General features: G+C 44.6%; 1 long non-coding RNA gene across 1 annotated transcript; it reads right to left on the reverse strand.

Annotated features, from left to right (window-relative positions):
* Positions 1-11,682: 11,682 nt before the first annotated feature.
* Positions 11,683-16,904, reverse strand: LOC128100043 (uncharacterized). The gene is made up of 3 exons (XR_008214646.1): positions 16,822-16,904; positions 13,747-13,802; positions 11,683-12,305 (listed from the first exon to the last, which is right to left on the reverse strand). It is a non-coding gene; the product is annotated as an uncharacterized LOC128100043 (long non-coding RNA).
* Positions 16,905-21,316: the final 4,412 nt, after the last annotated feature.

Raw genomic sequence — 21,316 nt, forward strand, 5'->3', positions numbered from 1 at the left:
GCTGAGCTCCAAGTTCAGTGAGATACCGTCTCTCAATAAATAAGATGGAGAAGGTGGAGAGATGGTTCAGCAGTTGAGAGCACTTGCTGCTCTTGCAGAGGGTTCAGGTTCCCAGCACTCACATGATGGCTCACAACTGCCTGTAACTCTAATTCCAGGAGATCTGACTCCTTCTTCTGACCTCCCCAGGCACCAGGCATGCACATGGTGCACATATGAACATGCAGGCAGAACACTCATACCCATAAAAAAGAAATATAAATAAAAGAGAAAAAATAAGACAGACAACAACTGAGAATGACACCTGACAACCTCTGGATACTTGCACCCACTTGTACACATACACACATTTACACACATACCATATCAACCCAAGTGTAATCACCTAGCTCTCCTAAATCCCACCCTAAATGATGTCCCACAGTGGACTCAAGCTCCGCAGGTAGATCAGCCTTGGCTTAGAGCCAGTTACAATTCCTGGGAGGTCTGCTTTTCTCTCTTTCCCCAGGTTCAGTTACCATGGTGAGTAGGTATGTGTCCCTTTGGGGAAGACAGTAAGAGTTGGTCTGTGTTTCTAAGTGACCTCAGGAGACCTGATCACTTTTGTTCAAAGGGTCCTGGCTCAGAAATGGGAAAGGAGGGAGAAGCCCTATTTTTGTTGTTGTTGTATTAGCTTACGTCAGGACTCCACCCACTTACAGGCCTCTCCTTCTTCTCTTCCTAGTTTGATCATTTAAGTAGAACCTCAGTAAGCTGTCCATGTGGCCCTCAGTGCCCACAGGAACCACACCAAGTTTTCTGTGGCTCAACTATTTCGATTTCCACTTCCCATGAACTCATGAGGCAGTCAGGCCCACCTTCCCTCCATTGTTAAGGTCACATTGTGGCCTCCACTTCTTGTGATATGATCATCTCTACCAGCAGGTCCAAAGAGCACATCTCAATAGGAAAATACCATGAATTCCCCCTTTTCTTCCAATTCTATTTTTTTAGAGTTATTTATCTTTATTTTATGTGTATGAGTATTTTACATGTATGTCTGTGCACCACTCACTCATGCTTCAGGTGCCTATGGAGGTCAGGAGAGGGCAACCGAGTTACAGACATTTGTGAGCCACCATGCAGATGCTGAGAACCAATCCCTGGTCTCTGCAGCAAGTGTCCTTACTGCTAAGTCATCTTTCCACTCTATTTCCATCTTTCTAAACCCAGATAAAAGGAACATTCTCTGAGCCTTCTTAGGTAAGTTACTTAGGAAAGGGGTAAGAGATACATACACACTGGATAAATACAAATTCCAGAACACTTGTCCCTGGGTTTCTTGTTCCACAGTGTTGTTCATTTCTGGTATGTATTTTGATTTCTCGACTACGAGTTGTATAAGCTACCTCTCCCACTACAACTAAGCAGCCAGACCCTCTAAAATGAAATAAGTTGAAAGGAGTCTAAAAGTGTGTTACTGGCACTGGAGTGCTCGCTCAGCTTTTTTTTTTTTTTTTTTTTTTTTTTTTGAAAAAGACTTATTTCTTTATTGTGCATATTGTGTTCTACCTGCAGGCCAGAAGAGGGCACCAGATCTCATTATAGATGGTTGTGAGCCACCGTGTAGTTGCTGGGAATTGAACTCAGGACTTCTGGAAGAGCAGTCAATGCTCTTAACCGCTGAGCCATCACTCCAGAACCTGCTGGCTCTGCTTTTAAGAATATTTGCTGCTCTTGCAGAGAACCCAGATTCAGTTCCTAGTACCCACATTGAGCAACTCACAACTACCTGTAACTCCAGGGCACCTGCTTGCACATACATATATATACTCAGTGATACACACATACAAATAAAATAAAAATAAATATTTGTAAACTACTTTTTTAAAAAGCATGCTGCTAATTTTTGGAACTCTGTGTCCACATACATTATTCATGCCTGTTGAAATAAATTAGCAAAAAAAAAAAAATCTTCCATTTCCTTTGCTAAATAGGCTTTAACTTCATAATTGGACCCCTGGGAGATGAGACAATTCGGCTCTACTTAAAGATTTGGATATAATGACAAGAGGTAAAAAGAGGCATGGCCTAATGATTGGCATCCACGCGCAAGCAAACCGTGGAGGAAAGAGAGAAAAGGGATCCAAACTGCCCGAGAAGTTAGCGTCAGGTAGGGTGGGGTGGAGAGGGCTTCTGCGTGCAACGAAGAATCAGGGACATTTTAAGGTATCCTGTGATATTAAAGATATTGTCACAGATTTAACTGCAACCCGACCTTCCCATTGAAATGAGGGATTGTAGTATTTATTTTAACCAACAGACTTTATATAATATATAAGCATATATTAATGAAAATATATTTATTATAGAGCACTATCTTTTTTGCTTGTTGGTTTGTTGGCTTTCGTTTTGTTTTTGAGACAGGGTCTCACTATGTAGTCCTGGTTGACCTGGAACTCAGTATGTAGACCAGACAGGCCTTCAAGTCACAGAGACCTACTTGCCTCTGCCTCCTGAGTGCTGGGATTAAGGCTTGCAAAACCACACCCAGCTAGCACAATATTTTTTGTTTGTTTGTTTGTTTGTTTGTTTTTGGAGACAGGGTCTCTCTGTGTAGCCTTGGCTTTTCTGGAACTTGACCAGGCTGGTCCCAAACTCACTGAGATCCACCTGCCTCTACCTCCCAAGTGCTGGGATTAAAGGTGTGTGACACCACCGCCCGGCTTTTTAAGATTTATTTTATCTTTATTTTCATTTCCTGTGTATGTGTGTTCTGCTTGCACATATATGTGTGTGTCACATGCATACAGTATCCTCAGCGACTAGAAGAGGGCATCAGACCCCCTGGGACTCACAACCACCTGTAACTCCAGGGCATCTGTGTGGGTGCCGGGAACTTAACACAAGTCCTCCACAAGACCAGTAAACACTCTTAACCATTGAGTTATCTCTCCATCCCCTAGAATACCATCTTTTGTGTATGTGTGTGCATGTGAATAGTGTGTTTGTGTGTTCGTGCATGCATACATGTGGAGGCCAAAGGTTGATATAGATGTCTTCCTCAATTGCTTTCCATCTTTTTTTTTTTGGGGGGGGGGTTGGTTTGGTTTTAGTTTGGTTTGGTTTATTAAATTAGGGTTCCTCGCCGGGCGGTGGTGGCGCACGCCTTTAATCCCAGCACTCGGGAGGCAGAGGCAGGTGGATCTCTGTGAATTCGAGTTCAGTCTGGGCTACAGAGTGAGTTCCAGGAAAGGTGCAAAGCTACACAGAGAAACCCTGTCTCGAAAAACCAAAAAATAAAATAAAATAAAAATAAAATTAAAAAATAAATAAAATAGGGTTCCTCTATGTAGCCTTGACTGTCCTGGAACTCACAGAGATCCACCTGCCTCTGTTTCTAGAGTGCTGAGATCAAAGGTGTGCACCACCACACCTGGCTTTCCACATTCTTTTTTGTTTTTGTTTTTTGAGACAGGCTTTCTCTGTGTTACAGCCCTGGCTGTCCTAGAACTCTCTTTGTAGACCAGGCAGTCCTCAAATTACAGAAATCCGCATGCCTCTGGCTCCTGAGTGCTAGGATTAAAGGTATGCAGCACCATGCCCAGCTCTTCCATGTTATTTTTTTTAAGATTTATTTTAGTATTTACTTATGTGTATACGTGTGCATCTTTTGGGATGTTGCCAAGAAGAGTAAAATGTACTAAGAGAAGTTATCTTGTGTCTTTTTTAATTAACAGAAAACTATATACACATTATTATTATTATTATTATTATTATTATTATTATTATTATTTATTTTTCTTTTTCGAGCAGGATTTCCCTGTGTAGCTTTGGTGTCTGTCCTGGATCTCGCTCTGTAGACCAGGCTGGCCTCGAACTCACAGAGATCCGCCTGGCTCTGCCTCCCAAGTGCTGGGATTAAAGGCATGGGCCACCACCGCCTGGACACATTTTTCTTATATGCATATATGATTATGTGAATACAATTAGAGAAAAATAGACACCAGGTTTACAGCATGTGTTAATTGAGCAGATACAAGTGGTACACACTGACGTACATACAAGGCAAGAAAGAAGGGAGGAGATACAGAAAGGAAGGAGGAATGGGGAGACAAATGAAAGAATGCAAAGCATTTGACACTTACATAATGATTCTGGGAAGGGGCGATGGTAGCCACAGTCTAATTTTTTCAGTAGTTATGAATCTCCCCATAAAAAACAAACAAACAGCCGGGCGGTGGTGGCGCACGCCTTTAATCCCAGCACTCGGGAGGCAGAGCCAGGCGGATCTCTGTGAGTTCGAGGCCAGCCTGGGCTACCAAGTGAGTTCCAGGAGAGGCGCAAAGCTACACAGAGAAACCCTGTCTTGAAAAACCAAACAAACAAACAAACAAACAACAAAAAAAAACAGCAAAACCACCAGATAGCAAAATCAAAAACACAAAAAATAAAGAGTGCTAGAATCAGAAAATAAAGATAAAAGATGCTCAATTCACTTTGAATTTCAAATCCAGGAGTGGTGGCTCATGCCTATGATCCCAGCACTGGAGAGGTGGAAGCTGGAGGATCAGAAGTTTGAGGTGATCCTCAGCTACATGAAATTTATCTCAACAAACATGCAAACAAAAAATAATTTCAGGGAAAGGACATTGTAAACAAATAGAAAAACTAGATATAAACTGGAGAGGGGAGCATTGGCGGAGACTCCCAGCAGGAAAGCAAGCCAGGTATTCTAACAATACACAGAAACAACACAAGAGGGCGCTCTGTGAAGTTCAAAAGGCTTTCCTGATCCATGACCCGGGGTTTCTGTTTTTTTGTGGATTTTTTTTTTTCTGTGACTGACAGGTAATAATCACACACATTGAAGAGTAAAATCTGATATTTTGACCCTGTATACTTGTTTAAAGATGAGAACAAGTGACATACCCCTCACATTGTTTTTAGATGTATTTATTTTATTTTATTTTATTTATGTGTGTGATTGTTTTGTCTGCAGAGTATATATGTGCCTGGTGGCCTCAGAGATCAGAAAAAGGAATAGATCCCCTAGAACAGGAGTCACACAGGGTTGTGAGCCATCATGTGGATGTCAGGAACCAAATCCAGGTCCTCTGCAAGAGCAACAAGTGCTATTAACCACTCGAGCTGGCCCATCACTTAACGGTTTATCACCTCTAGTGAGAACATTCAAAATCCTGTCTTCTAGCTATTTTGAAAGAATGCACTGTCACTAGGGTGTAAGCATCCTGCTGTAGACTTAGTCCTTCCTATCTAACAAATGAAGACTGAAATAGAAAGAGAACAGGAGCTGGTAAAGGGGGCAGCTAACTCCTGAAGAGAAATTCCTGAACAGGAAAAAGATAAAGAAGAAATTAAGAGTGATAGAAAAGAGAGATTCATCAAAGTGGCTCAGCAGGTCCTAACGGTGGGAACAGGGACTGTCTCTGACTCTTTACTGGCTTTTGGGACCTTACTCTTCATATTGGGTCTCCTTGCCCAGCCTTAATATATGGGGAGGCGCTGAGTCTTACTGCAATTGGATATGCCATGTTGATACTCATGGGAGTATCCTGTCCTTTCCTAAACAGAAAAGGAGGAGCAGTGGATTGGGGGATGGGAACAGAGGGAGGTCAGGAGGAGGGACTGGGAGGGGGTGGGGGGGAACTGTGGCCAGGATGAAAAATAATAAATAAATAAATGGGTTTTTGTTTTTTGTTTTTAAAGAGAGAATATTTTTTAAAAAATTCTCAAGCCAGGCAGTGGTGGTACACACCACTTGGGAGGCAGAGCCAGGCGGATCTCTGTGAGTTCGAGGCCAGCCTGGTCTACAGAGCAAGATCCAGGACAGGCACTAAAACTACACAGAGAAACCCTGTCTCAAAAAAAATAATAAAAATAAAAAAATTCTCAGCAGGGAAAGGTTCCCTGTGCAAACTTAATGACCTGAGTTCAATTCCTGCGACCCACAGGCTACTCTTCTTCCATTCTCTTTTCCTTCTCCAGGAACCATTGTGTAACCTCACCTTCTATAGTGTGTGTGTGTGTGTGTGTGTGTGTGTGTGTGTGTGTGTGTGTGTGTGTGTGTGTGCAGGTCAGAGGACAACCTTGTGTACTGGTCCTCACATCCCTTCCACCATTTGTTTGTTTGTTTGTTGTTTGGGCAGGACTGGAGAGCTAACTTAATTCATGTGAGCCCTCGACCACTGGACCCCAGTCCCAGGCCTCCTCCTTTGGTTTAGACAGAGTCTCTCATTGGCCTGAAACTTCACCAATAGGCCAGGTCTCCTCTCCTGATCAACGCCAAGCTCATCACTATTGCTGGGATTATAGACACAGGCCACCAAACTGGCTTTTTAGCTGGGTTCTGGGAATCTCGGCTCAGATTCTCAACACATGCGGCTAATACCTTACTGACTTGCCAACTGAATCATCCCTCCTTTTTTAAGGGTCTACCTGTGGGTGAAATCTTTAGCATTTGCCTTTAAGTGGCTGGCTTATCTTGCTTAACACAATGCTCTCCTGGTCCTTCCACACTGTCACATTTTTGGAGGTCCAAAAAAAGTAGTTTCACCAAAAATAAAAGAAACAAACCACTGCCAAAACCAAGTCCTACACAAAATTATTATAAGAAAAAAGAGAGACTGTGAAATTACATCCCCAAGCAACAAAAGCAAGCCAAATAAAAATGTGCCCACAAAATAGTTGAAAATTCTGACCTGCTATTTCAAGATAAGCTAGAAGACAGTAAGAGAATAAAATAAACCAGAATAGAACTCAGAAATCTGGTGACAGAACTCAAGAAAGGCTAAAAATCAAAAGGAAAACAGTCACTTCACAAATGAAGATTGAAATAGAAAAAGACCGAAATCAGGTAAAAAAGGACAGCTAATTCCTGAAGAGAAATGTCTAAAAAGTAAAAACAGGAAAAATTTTGAAGAAGAAATTGACATTGACTTAAAAAAAAAAAAGAAAGAAAGAAAGAAAACGGACCAGTGAAATGGCTCAGCAGGGAAAGGACTTACTGTGAAGGCCCGACTACCTGAGTTCAATCCCTGGGCCCTACAAAAGGGTGGAGCAGAGAACAGAGCCCACAGAACTGCCCTCTGACCTCCACACTGGGTCAGGGCGAGTGTGTACACAGTAACACCGTTTTAAAAACTTAAAAATACCAAAATGAAAGACAAAGGTGTTTTATAGCCAGGTAGTAGAACTCTCTAAAGGACAGAAACAAGGCACAGATGCAGAATAAATGCTAATTCTTTCCAGATATGCTAGCGTGGGCCTGCACTCCCAGCTACCCCAGGGGCTGAGGCAGGAGGATAATGGAGGCCTAAGGCCAGCCTGAGCCAGTTTGGGACAAATAGCCATACCCTACCTCAAACGAACAAACAGAAACTTAACTTTGCTGAAAATAAAAAAGATTTGGAAGTGTCTTTGTAAAGAGAGATCTAAATAGATGAAGTTATTTACCCCAAACATCCAGTACTCACTCCAATGTATTCTAATGTTATTGGACTTTAAGGAAAATGGAAAAAAAAATCTCTGGGCGTCTAGAGGGAAAAAATGTGACTTTTAAAAAGTTACATAGTATATATTTTTTTACTTTGTGGTAGTAGGGTACAGTGCCAAGGCATATGTGTTGGAACCAGAGGGCAACTTGCAGGAGTCAGTTCTCTTCTGCTGTGTCGGTCCCAGGAACCAAACTCTGGTCTTCAGGCTTGGCAGAAGTGCCTTTGCACACTGAACCATCTCTGTGTTCTTCATTTGAGTTAAAAAAAATTATTTAATTTACTTTATACATCTTTGTGAGGAAGTATGTCCATGCACCACATGTATGCAGTGCCCACAGGGGCCAGAAGAGGGCAGCAGGCACTGGAGTTACTGACAGATGTGAACTGCCCTGTTGGCACAGGAAATCAAACCTAGGTCCGTCCTCTGGAAGAGATCAGCAAATGATCTTAACTTGCTGAGCCATCGCTCCATCCTGTACCCCCTCCCTACCGGACTTTAAAGAAAACTAAAATTAGGGTGTTAGGATGGTTGATGGTCTATGGCAACAGATTCAACAGATCCAAGAAATAACAGGGAAGCGTCACCAAAGATGCCTCAATAATATGGCTGCCTGAACACGCCTGAACGAGTACGAAGCCAATAGGCAGGCTAGCATGGAAGCAGGAACTCTCATGGAGGCCCACCCCAAACAAAGAGCCACAGAAGAACAGAGAATTCATCTACTCCAGGGACAAGTCTCCTACTTGGTTATCCAAGTGGTCAGCCCTGAAATCACATACATACAAGTTATGCTGAATGGACTGAGCAGGTTGCATTTGTACATTTATGCCTGTCTATTTAATTATAACAATTAAGAAAAAGAGGCCATGAATCAAGAGGGGGGGGGTATAATATGAGAGGGGTTGAAGGGAGAAAGGGGGAAATGATGAAACTATATTTTAATTTTTTTTAAGTTAAAATTATTTAAAAGAAAATCCGATTTTTGGAGGCCGCCCAGAAGTCCCGCACCTTCTCAGGTGGCGGGGAAGCCCTGGATCTAGGCCCAGATAGCAGCGGAATTGGTCAGCTCCGATGCTATCCCGGCCCAGATCCATGGCTTCGAGTTGGTCTACCCCAGCTCTTATCTACGAGCTGCCGGAGCACGTGGAGAAGCGGTCCTGCCGAACCAGATCTGGGAGCACGTCACTGGCATCAAAGATAAAAACCTGAAGATGTGATTGAAGATGGCAGCAGCCATCGGTAACCAGCCGTGAGACGTCAGTGCCGCTCCGAGGAGCCTCAGAAACCCACTGAGGCTCAAAGGGGAGACAAAGAGGTGGCGGAGGAGGAGTCCCCCGAACAACTAGACAAGGGCAGGTCCTGTGGGAAGGTGCATTTTAAAAAGTGGACTCACGGTTGGCTGGTGGTGGTACATGCCTTTAATCCTAGCAGTGTCAAGCAAGTTCCAGAACAGCCAGGGCTACACAAAGAAACCCTGTCTCGAAAAAAAAATGGGGAGAAAAAAAAAGTTGTGTCAGGGACAAGGATAGAATCTCTAGTTAGTGGAAAAGTACAGACCCCCATAAGACAGGGAACTAGATCATCTTACAGTCAGGTTGCCTAGCAACAGGACATTGAGGCAGAGCCCTTGACCCTTTCACCCTGTAAACATCCTATACAAACATCCTGATAGCTTGCCCCACCTTATGCAGATGACAGCTTCTTGCTCCCCCCACCCTGCAGAAACTATATAAACCCTCTTGGAGAAAAATAAAGTTGCACCTTGATCAGAATCTAGACTTGGTGTGTTTCCTTGTATCTCCTGTCTCTATCATTCCGTCCTTAGGGTGGTCGAGAACCCGTTGAAGCCCTGCAGGCGGGGCAAAGTTGACTCACGAAATTAGAAGGAACAAGGACTGAACAGAGAGAGCAGCGTGGGCAGGGGAGAAAGGTGAAACTCCAAAGTGAGGAAGGGCATGAGAGTGATAGGGGAGCGCGGCCCCAGCGGACAAAGAACATGGCATTAATGCATATAGCTGGTCCTCGGCCGGAGGGACCGCCCGCCCGCAGCATGGAACTGCTGCCTGCTGCTTGCCATGCTGGGAGAAGGAGAATGCTGGGCAGCGCTGAAGCTACAAGCACAGCTTGGTGAGCTCTGGAGCTTTCTTGCAGAACCTGCCCCCAGATGCCCTGCCTAGCCTCAAGATCATCCACACTTTGGGCAACAGCAGGATATCAAGATGAGTCTCAGTGATGGGCCAGTATTTATGGTGCTTCAGAAACCTTGAACCAGACCAAATGACTCCTTGCAATGCAATGAGTATTTGCATGTAAAGGCATGTAAAGCTGTTTGGGAGGTTGGGAAGTGTGTGTGTGTGTGTGTGTGTGTGTGTGTGTGTGTGTGTGTGTGAGAGAGAGAGAGAGAGAGAGAGAGAGAGAGAGAGAGAGAGAGAGAGAGAGAGAGGGAGGGAGGGAGAGGGAGAGGGAGACGGAGACAGACAGAGACAGAGACAGAGACACGGGCCAGCAGAACAATCAGTCTGGTGCCGAGCAGCCGAGCAGCAGTAGTTATGTCCAAGATGGAGAACAGTCCTTTTTCTGTATCGGGCCTCCTTGAAAGCCCTCCATGGTGCACACTGCCATCGGAAATCATGCTGGTATCTGTGATCCATGGCGTAGCTGGGGGATGTGCTGGTGTCTGTGATCCCTGCTGTCCCACACACACACACACACACACACACACACCATGTTGCCACCAGAGGTCATGTTGATATTTGTGGCCAGTGCTTCTAAGGCCCTGTTGATATCCATGGTCTGAGTTACCAATGAAGGCCATGTTGATGTCCTTGGCCCTTGTTACCACCGAAGGCTGTGGGAATGCCTGGGGTCTGTGCTACCACCTGAAGCCATGTTGATGTCCATAGTCCATGCTGTCAACTTGGGCTATGTTGGGATCTGTGGTCCATGTTGCTGCTAGAGGCCATGTTGATGTGTGTGGCCTGTGCTACTGCCTGAGGCCATGTTGAGGTCCGTGGTCCATACAGCTGTCAAGTACCCTGTTGGTGTCTGTGACCCTATTGTGACCAGTGGAGGGGTGAGGGAGAGGGGGAGGCATGTTGATGTTCGTAGCCCATGTGACCACCAAAGGCCATGGGATGTTCATGGTCTGTGATACAGCTAGAGGCCATATTGGCAAGGCCACACCCATTTCAACAAGGCCACACCTACTTCAGCAAGGCCACACCTATTTCAACAAGGCCACACCTCCCAATAGTGCCACTCCCTCTGAGCCTGTGGCGGCCAATTACATTCAAACTACCACAGCGTATAAAAATGACTGCAGAGACATGTATGCAAGGACAAGTGATAGTCGCTCTGCAGTTTCCTGCAGAGTCACAAACAGTGAGGGCTAAGATGTACTATACTCATAAAGGCTGTGTGCTCTGACAATATGTATGTAGTACAGGGGTTTTTTGTTTATTTGGGTTTTGTTTCTTTGTTTGTTTGGTGTTATTGTTGTTTTGTTTTTGAGATAGAGTTTCATTATGTAGTACTGGCTGACCTGGAACTCCCTATGAAAATCAGGCTGACCCTGAACTCAAAGAGATCGGCCTCCAGAGTACTGGGTAACAGCATTTTCCACCAAGCCTGACAACCTGAGTTCAAGCCCCAGACCCCACGCGGTGGAAGGAGAGAAACTCCTGCAAGTTGTCTTCTGATTTCCATACACACACACACACACACACACACACACACACACACACACACACACACACACACAGCACATCACGGCCTGTGCACCTTACCCCCCCCACCCACCCACGCTCCATATACACACTCACAAATAAATGTTTAGAAATCGTTTGTTTTTAGACTTTATCTTCTTGTCTGTCATTGGCCTGGAGTTCCCAGGTCAGACTAGGCTGTCTGGCCAGTGAGCACCAGAGATGCCCCTGTCTCTAACTCTGTGGTGCTCACACTCAAAGCCCGTTTTTTTACCTGGGTGCTAGAAATCTAACTCAGGTCCTCATGTTTACAGGGCACACACTTTTCCAACTGAGCCATCTCCTCAGCCTTAGTAGATACACATTTTAGTGGGAAAGACTGAACTACAGTGCCAAGATGCACATTTGGGTGAAAAAAATCATAAAGAAAGTGAGAAGTGTAATAGAATGGCATTTATTTTTGGAAAGAGGGGAAGTTGAAGTTTGATTGCTTATCCCAAGGTGTTTCCAGCATGTCTGGTGGTTTCATTGTTTCAATCTGGATGAGTGCACCTTTAAATAATTCATTAAGCCATGCATTTGTATGTCTGGTGCTACGCTATGGTAGCTCATTAGTTGTTGTTTGAGACAGGCCCTGCCTTTCTCATTTTTAGATTAGATTTATTAATTTTGTGCACGACTGCTTTACCTGCATGTATGTCTGTGCATCAGAGTGTGCTTGGTACCCATCGAGAGCAGAGTTGTGGATGATTGTTTGCTACCATATGGGTACTGGGAGTTGAACCTGGGTCCTCTTCAAGAGCAGCAAATGCCTTTGATAGCTGAGCCGTCTTTCCCTCCCCCCTCAAAAGGGTCTATCTTGTCCAGGCTATCCTTGAACTCCTGATCCTCCTGCCTCAGCCTTTCAAGTGCTGGAATTATAGTTGTGAGTCATCACACCTATCTAAAAATTAACTAAGTCTGCATTTAATTCATTTATATATAAACATCTCATATTTACTATTAGTATGTAATGTACTAATACAACATGAATTAATACATACTTTCAGTGTTGTAGATTCCTTGTACATAGAATGCACGAGGCCCCAGTTTCCATCCCTGGGTCTGAAAAAAAATATGGTGATAAATAAAGCTCCCAGGTGATTCCAACAAGCAGCCTGGCTTGGAGCGTTCTAAGTACAGCCCTTTACTGTGCCTGATGTCTGCACGTGACCACTGTGGAAATCAGTGCTAGGTTCCTGCCCTGCAGTTGTGGGAATGACTGACTCACTTGCAAGGGAAAAAGGGTTGCTTTAACTCCCAGTTTTGGAGGTTCTCATCCAGAATCAGACTTCTGGACTCCAAGGGCACTGCACTCAAGAGGAAACACCCACACACATGCATACATAAAAATAAACCTTAGCCTTTAAAAAATCAGGTTATAATACACTATATTCAATGCAAGTCCATTTGTTAGAATAAATGCATGTGGTATGTGTTCAGAGAGAGAGAGTTGAAATTAAAGGATTTGCTGCAAAATATTAATAATGGTTGTCTCTGTGAAGTGTGATTACAAGGTTCTTGGGTTGTTTTTCTCTTCTGAATTAGATTTTTTTCTACAATAAACATGTTCTACTTGTGCAAAAAAAAATGTTTAAAAAAAGAAAATCTATTCAAGCCTTGTTGGCGCTCCATTAAATAGTCTCTCTACATTCTCTAATTCTATCAAAGCAACCTTTTATTCTCCCCATGGTCTCTGAATCAGACAGAATGGTAGAATCAATTCACCCTGTAAAAGCATTAGGCTAAATTCTGAAACGGCTCAGTCCTCAGCTTGCCTGTGGTGTGATCTCGTTTCTCACATCTGATCTCTCTGTACTCCACACTCCCCTCCCAGTGGCTTGACTGGGCTCGGATTTAATCGCATCCTGCCTCTCAGTATTTTTTTTCTCCAGTATTTAGAGAAAGAGACTTAATCATAAATTCAGACACAAAGCAGGATGGGTAACTTACTGTTCTGGTTTCATATCTGTTGTGACAAATACCCTGGAAAAGGTAACATAAGGGAAGAAAAGGCTTGTTTGGCTTATGATTCCAGGTCACAGTCCATTATTTCAGGGAAGTCCAGGCAAGAAATCAAGTAACTCGTCATATCACATCCATAGTCAAGAGCAAAGAGAGTGAGCGTATGGATGCTTGCCTGCTCCCTCTCAGCTAGCTTTCTCCTCTCTTATGCTGTTCAGGTCTCTCTGTCTAGGGAATAGTGCCATTCCAAATGGACTGGGTCTTCCTATATCACTAACACTTATGACAACCCCCCCCCACACACACACAGACTTGCCCACAGCCCAGTCTCATCTAGATATTTCCTCGTTAGAACTCTCCTCCCTAGCAGAGTGTGGTGGCACATGCCTTTAACCTCAGCATGTGGGTCGAGGCATGTGGATCTGTCAGTTTGAGACCAACCTGGTCTACATAGAGAGTTCCAGACTAGCCAGGGCTACACAGTGAGACCCCATAACAAAACAAAAATAGAAAAGTTGTTCAAGGTTATTCTGCTACTTACCAGGTTCAGCCTGGATTACTTGGTGAGTGCCAGGCCAATCTGGGCTACACGAGACACTGTTAAAAACAAACAAACAAGCAAAAATGCCATTTGTCCAAACATCCAGCATGTTTTTCAGTAGGAACTGCATAACTGTCATTAACCTGGAATTCCGTTGTGGACCGGCAAATGAAGTAGTTGTCCCATTTTTAGAAACCATATTGACAAGAAAGAGAGGACTCTTTAGAGGTTAGGCTCAGACAGTAAGAGGTTCAAGGGCCCTGAGTCAGCCCAGGAGATGGCACTTCCACGGTTCCCACCACATCCTCCCTCCCCACACGCCCTGGAGCAGAGAAGCAGTCAGGCAACTAACTGTGCTATTTAAATTGTGCTCTCTCCTGTTTCTATCCCCTCCCCCCAGACTGTAGAACCAAATTTACATTAGTTAAAAACATGAATTATGTGATTCCACTATTTTAGGAATGAGAGAGTGAATGTGCTTAAGTAATTGGAGACTGTGGTCTGTGTGAGTCATGAGCATTGAAGATTTCAAAGGTTCAGAAGGTCGATGAGGTCAAGGGACACCGATCTGAACAGCTGTCCTTATCCATCAACGCACCTCCTCCCAAAGTCTCCTCTGACCACCACCCTTCCCTCCCAATCTGAATTCCAGTCCCTACTCTAGACATTTCTTTTGACCAATTGAGATCCCTAATCTGCTGACTCTATCCCGGCTTGACCTCTGTACCCACACTTCCTCCAAGTATGCCAACTTGTTCACAGGAAACATTCATTTTGTTGAGACAGGATCTCCCATACAGGCCCGGAGAGCCTAGAGCTCACTATGTAGACCAGATTGGCCATGAGCTGACAGAGACTGGCTTGAGTCTGGGATTATAAGCTTATGCCGGCAGGCCCAGGCATTACTTCCTTTTGAGACAGGGTCCTGCTCTGTAGTCCAGGCTGCTCTTGATCTTCTCATTTTCCTGCCTCCACCTCCCAATTGCAACAATTATTTATTTGTTCATTTCTTTTCTTTTTTTTAAAGATTCATTTATTTATTATGTATACAGTGTTCTGCCTGCATGTGTCCCTGCAGGCCAAAAGATGGCACCAGATCTCAATACAGGTGGTTGTGAGCCCACCACGTGGTTGCTGGGAATTGAACTCAGGACCTCTGGAAAAGCAGTCAGTGCTCTCTACCGCTGAGCCATCTCTCCAGCCCCTCATTTATTTTCAAGACTGTAGCTCACATAGGCTGGACTGGCTCTGCAGCTGGGCTGACCTTGAATTCCCGATCTCCCTACTTCCACTTCCAGGGTGCTGAGATCACAGGCTTATGTCACCATACTTGGTTTATGTAGTGCTGGGAATCATCAGTTCAGGGCTTTGGGCATGCTAGGTGAGCGTTCTATCAACTGAGCACATCCCTAGCCCCTCAGCTTAATTTCTTGACCCTGCCTTCCTCCCCCTGTATTTGCAGGGCACATTCAGATCTACCTATGCAGCCAAGATGCTGAAAACTATTGCTTAGCCTGGTTCACTCCATTGATTCTTATCTTACTACCTGGACTGGTTTTACTTTAAATTCTAAGTACAAATCTAAACGAGATCGAAGCTCTCCATGGTCCCGCAGCTCTTTACTGGGGTGGAGATGTCCTGGAGACATCCACTTTAAGGTCTCCTCAAACTTTCAACACCATTCCTACCCCCTTCTCTCAGCAGAAGACCTTGTGTGGTGTGTTGCTACTCATTATAACAGCCAGGAAGGTTGTCACTTTTCCATAGCCTGATCTGCCACCCCCTCCCCATCTATATCCATGCACGACATCTATTGTTTAGCAGTAGACTGATCCCTAGCCCTAAGCCTAACTCTCCCATTGAGATCTAATCTCTCCCTCCTTTTACACTATGGTCTTGTATTTGCAACTCCTCCCTCGCTCTCTTCCATCATAGGTCCCCCCCACACTATTGAACAGCTTCCATCAGGGACAAACACGCCTCAGAATCCTCCAAATCCCTCATCTTAAAAACAAAAACAAAAAACTATCTGTATCTTCCTCCAGGCTCTGCCATATCCTTCTGTCTTCAGAACAAAGAGTAAATAAAACTTTTCAGATTGTTCCTGCCCATCCCTACTAGCCCTTCACCTTGCGCTCTTCCTCATCCATCCCTAACTCAATTGCATCACACCAGTCCACTGAAACTAGTTTCATCTAGGACAGCACGGACCTCCACCTGGCCAAATAGTGGTGGCTTGTTCAGCCTCAGACCGTTTAACCTCTCAACAACTTCTAACACAGACATTATGATGTCTAATTTCTATTGTCGGGTTGACTTGATTTAGAATCACCTAGGAGACATGCCTCTAGGCACTTGTGTGAGGACATTTCCAGGCAGGGTTAACTGAGAAGACCCATCCAGAAAGTTCAGGCGTACCTCTCCATGGGGCCTAAGATTCCTCACAGTGTAGTGGCAGACTTTCAAGGACAGAGGGAGAGAGAGAGGGAAAGAGAGACAGACAGACAGACAGACAGATGAGCAGAGGAGAGGACAGGGGAGGGGAGGGGAGGAAAAAATAATGAAGAGAAGGAGAAGGAAGGAGGGAAGGAGAGAGAGAAGTCAATAGAGGGAATTACTTAGTATGATGGAGAGAGAGGGGGGAGAATTAATATGATAATTAATGTTCATTGCCAACCTGGCTGTCTTTGAAATCATGTAGGAGACACAACTCTAGGTCCATCTATGAGGGCATCTCCAGAGAGGTTTAACTGAGGAAGACCCACCCTGAATTTAGGTTGTACCATCTCATGAGCTGGAGTCCTGGACTGAAACAAAAAGGAAAAAGTGGGCTGAAGGTCAGCACTAATCTCTGCATGCTTTCTGACCATGGACACACCGTGACTGGTCCCCTTGCATCCCCACTGCCGCCTTCCTCACCATGACGGACTGTATCCCCCCAGACTGTGAGCCATATCAATGCTTCCTGACGTTGCTTTCGTCCGTTGCTATCTCATCACAATACCATTTGCCTTTTCCTGCTTCTCAAGGTGCTCCAGTCTCTTGGTCTCCTGCCTCTCTGGCTACTTCTCTTACCTTCCAACCAAAGGCTCCATGTTGGTGAGATCTCGTGCTCAGTCTGAGTGCTCCCTTTTCCTGCCTCACATTCTCTGTATGAACTCATCCAGTGTCAGGCTTTAAATGTCATCCTCTGATGACTCCCAAAATTATATTCTAGTTCTGCCTCTCCCTGAAACTCCAGGGTTACATTTCTAATTGCCTGCTTGACATCTTACTCAGATATCTAATAGGAAGCTAAAATTTAACATGACAAAATCTGAATTTTCACTCCATGCAATGCCTCTGACCTGTTTCTCCCGGTTTTTCATTTGATTTGGGTTATTTTTTGGTATCCAAAAAGGCTATGACCTTTCAGGGTGTGTTGTTTTCTTATTAGATTGTAACAAAATACTAAGCCTTAGTAGCTACCAACAATACACAGTTATTTCTGTGAAGTTCCTGTAGCTCAAAAGTCTGGATGTGGCCTGGGTTTTCCGTCTTGTGGCCTGTTGTTTATTGCTTTTGCTCTTTTGGGGGGCCTGCCAAGGTTTATTCTTAATTATGAATGCCCAGCCTTAGCTTGGCTTGTTTCTTGCCAGCTTTTTTTTTTTTTTTTTTTTTTTTGGTTTTTCGAGACAGGGTTCTCTATTCTCTATGTAACAGTTCTGGCTGTCCTGGAACTCACTTTGTAGACCAGGCTGGCCTCGAACTCAGAGATTCACCTGCCTCTGCCTCCTGAGTGCTGGGGTTAAAGGCGCTCGATACCATTGCCCAGCTCTTGCCAGCTTTTCTTAATTTTGAATTAACCCGTCTGTCTTTTGCCTCTGGGCTTTTCCCTTTCTCTATTTTTGTATACCTTTCTTTCTTACCCCATTGTTGGCTGGGCCCAATGTCCTCCTCCTTCTCGCACTCCTAGATCTCTCCTCTCCCAGATTTCTCCTTCTATTAATTCTTTCTGCCTGCCAGCCCTGCCCATCCTTTCTCCTGCCTTGTTATTGGCCATTCAGATCTCTATTAGCCCATCAGGTGTTTTAGGCAGGCACAGTAACACAGCTTCACAGAGTTAAACAAATGCAACATAAACAAAAGTAACACACCTTCAAATAATATTCCCCAACAGTGGCCTCACCAACTTACAGTGCAGGTGTGAACTGAGGCTGAAGCCTCCTTAGAACATGCTTATAGAAGGAGCAGCTGCCAGGCTCCCGTCTGAAGCTGGAAGAACTCATTTCCTTGCAGCCCCAGAATTAAAGGTTTTTGTGTCTCATGATAGGTTTTCCTCAGCTGCAGGAGGACTACCCAGAATTCTTACCACCTGGCTACTTGTGTCATGGAGCTTACGTCTTCAAAATGAGAAAGGGGTGTGAGTGTGTGTGTGTGTGTGTGTGTGTGTGTGTGTGTGTGTGTGTGAGAGAGAGAGAGAGAGAGAGAGAGAGAGAGAGAGAGAGAGAGAACTAACAGGGAGAAATTTCATATCATGTGTAGTAACCTTGAAATTCTGATCCTCCTGCCTCCACTTCTCAAGAGCTGAGATCATAGGCATGAGCACCATGCCTGGCTCAGCCACCCACCCCTTTATACCCATGACTGACTTACATAAACAGCCACCTTTAAATTTGTCCTTTCTCTTTACCCTTGGCCTAATTAAACAATTAGTGTAGACTGACCCTCCCTCTACTCCCTGGCAGAGAAAGAGGGTGAGAAAGGGTGATTCTTCTTCTAATTACATAAGCAGTCCCCTCTTGATTGACGTTTTAAATAATCTTGGCTTCCTTTTCTAAATCTGTACTCCCTCTGTCATGAGTGTCTTGCTATTTCAATGCATCTCAAGCTAGTTTTAGAAGTAGGTAAATTGAAAGTAACCAAGTAAAATCAAATAAGCATCTCAATGTATAGCATCCCTGAGTGTAGCGTCTAAGGATGCTCAAGATGAGCAGGAACAGGTGTAATAATGGACCGAGGGCTGGAGCTGGGGCTCAGTCGCTAGAGTGCTTACCTAGCATACAGGGTTCTAGGCATGGTGGTGCACACCAGTAATCCCAGCACTAGGGAAGTAGAGGCAGGGGTATCATTGGTTCAAAGGCTTCCTCAGCTGCATAGGGAGTTCAAGGTCTACCTGAGACCTCATGTTAAAAAACAAACATCTATGACTTGAGAACTCAGTTGATTAAGGAATTGGTGGAGTGTGTTATTAGAGGGACTGTGCTGGCTAGTTTCATGTCAACTTAACAAAAGCTAATCATTTGGAGAGAGAGACCATTTTGAGAAAATGCCCCTACCCTATTGGTCTGTGGGAAAGTCTGTGCAAAGTTTTTCTTAATTAATGACTGACGTAAGAGGGCCCAGCCCACGTGGATGGAGCAGCCCTGAGTGGATGGTCCCCAGGGTGTATAAAAAAGCAAACTGAGAAAGCCATGAGGAACAAGCAAGTCAATAAGCAGTGTTCCTCCATGGCCTCTGCATCAGCTCCCGTCTCCAGGTTCCTGCCCTGACTTCTCTCAGTGATGGACTGTTAGCTGGAAGTATAAGATGAAAGAAACACTTTTCCTCCTTAGGTTGCTTTAGGCCATTGGTATTTTATCATAGCAATAGAAACCCCAGGTCAGGAAGCATGACAGAGAGGGAAGGCATTAGTCAGAATACTCTAAGACAGAGAGTTATAAAAACCCACGGTGACATATGTCCTTTGTCCTTTGCCTTTTGATCTCATGATCTCTTAATTTGTTCTTGCTTCAATGGAAGTCACATAAAGGCTGTTCAATTTACTTTTTGTTTTCTTTTTTCCTTTTCTTTTTTTGGGGGGTGGGAGGGTTTGACACAGGGTTTCTTTGTATAATAGCCCTGGCTGTCATAGAACTCGCTCTGTAGACCAGGCTGGCCTCAAACTCACAGAGATCCGCCTGCCTCTGCCTCCCGAGTGCTGGGATTAAAAGCTTCTACTGCTCTGCTACTTTTTGTTTTCTTTGTATTATTTTTATTTGCTGGCATATATGTCTGTGCACTTCATGCAAGCCTCGTGCCTATGGAGTCCAGAAGAAGCCATCAGAGCCCCTAGAATAGGAGTGGGTGCTGGGAGCTGAACCCTGATCCTCTGCAAGAACAGCAACTGCTCTTAACCACCAAGCCATCACTCTAGTCCCTCACTTAGTGTTATCTTTATCATATTTCAGATACTCTGGTGGCCAAGTCACATTTTCTCTGAGACAGATGCTTAAAAGGAAAGTATCTACAAAGAAAGTTGACGGGGATTCTGAGGGTCTTCCCAGATAACCTTCGGAGCCACAGAAATTTGTACGCAAGCCTAAGGGTCATGTGGTTGCTCTTCTCCCTCAGTACTATGCAACTTCCTACTTCCCACACACTCCTCAGTAGGATGCTGGCACTGAACAGGGAGGGCTAGGACCATTACCATGGTGTTAAAGGCCCCTCTCATTGGGTTCCTTGAACAATTCAGGAGAAAGTGCCTGGGAGAAAATTAGAACTCTAATTATGGATTGGCCTGCTGAGATAATGTCTGTAGGCATACTTCAGCAAGATTAAATCAGAGGCACACCACGGAAAGGAGATATTCCTGTTCTTGCTTCTTTGAAAGTGACTTTTCTGTCACTAAATTATCTGTCCCAACAGATCTTGAGTTCACTAAAATTGCATCATGGGAAAGTCTTTATTTGAAAATTACTCAGCTTAAGGGAACATAAAAATGAAGTTATATTTCTAATTGTAATGGTGCTAATAAAGTTTCCATGTCCTTCCCTCTGTGTGCATGTATGCATATGTGTCTGTGGATGGGTGTGTACGTGTGTAGAAGCCAAAGCCAACGTCAACAGTCCCACTCTCACCTTTATTTTAAGGCAGGGTCTCTCCCTGAAGCTGTAGCTCACTGATTTGGCTACACTGGCTGACCAGTTAGGTCCAGGGAGCCTTGCATTTCTTCCTGCACAGGCTGGGGTTAAAGATGCATGTCATCAACGCCCAGTTTTTTAACCTGGCTCCTGGGGATCTACACTCATGCCTTCACACTTGTGCAGCAGGCACTTTACCAACCCAGCCATCTCCCCAAACCCAAGTTTTCTTTTTTGTTGTTGCTGTTTTTTTTTTTTTTTTTTTTGAGACAGGGTTTCTCTGTGTAGTTTTGGTGCCTGACCTGGATCTTGCTCTGTAGCCCAGGCTAGCCTCGAACTTTCAGAGATCTGCCTGGCTCTGCCTCCCAAATGCTGGGATTAAAGGTGTGTGCCACCGCCGCCCGGCTTGCATTTCTTTAACGAGCATAGTGTCCATCCAACAACAACCCCTGGAGACAAGATTTTTTTCTTTCAAAAGTGTATTTCTCTTAACTACCAAACAACCACACCTCTTTTTTTGTTTGATTGTAAGTTTATTTGTTTTTTGAGACAGGGCATTTTTGTGTAACAGCTCTAGCTGTCCTGGATCTCACTCTGTAGATTAGGCTGGCCTCGAACTCACAGAGATCTGCCTGTCTCTGCCTCCTGAGTGCTGGGATCAAAGGTGTGCGCCACCACTGCCCGCTAAC

This window comes from Peromyscus californicus, unplaced genomic scaffold (assembly GCF_007827085.1).
Source record: "Peromyscus californicus insignis strain IS unplaced genomic scaffold, ASM782708v3 Scaffold_6__1_contigs__length_162567912, whole genome shotgun sequence".
NCBI lineage: Eukaryota > Metazoa > Chordata > Mammalia > Rodentia > Cricetidae > Peromyscus > Peromyscus californicus.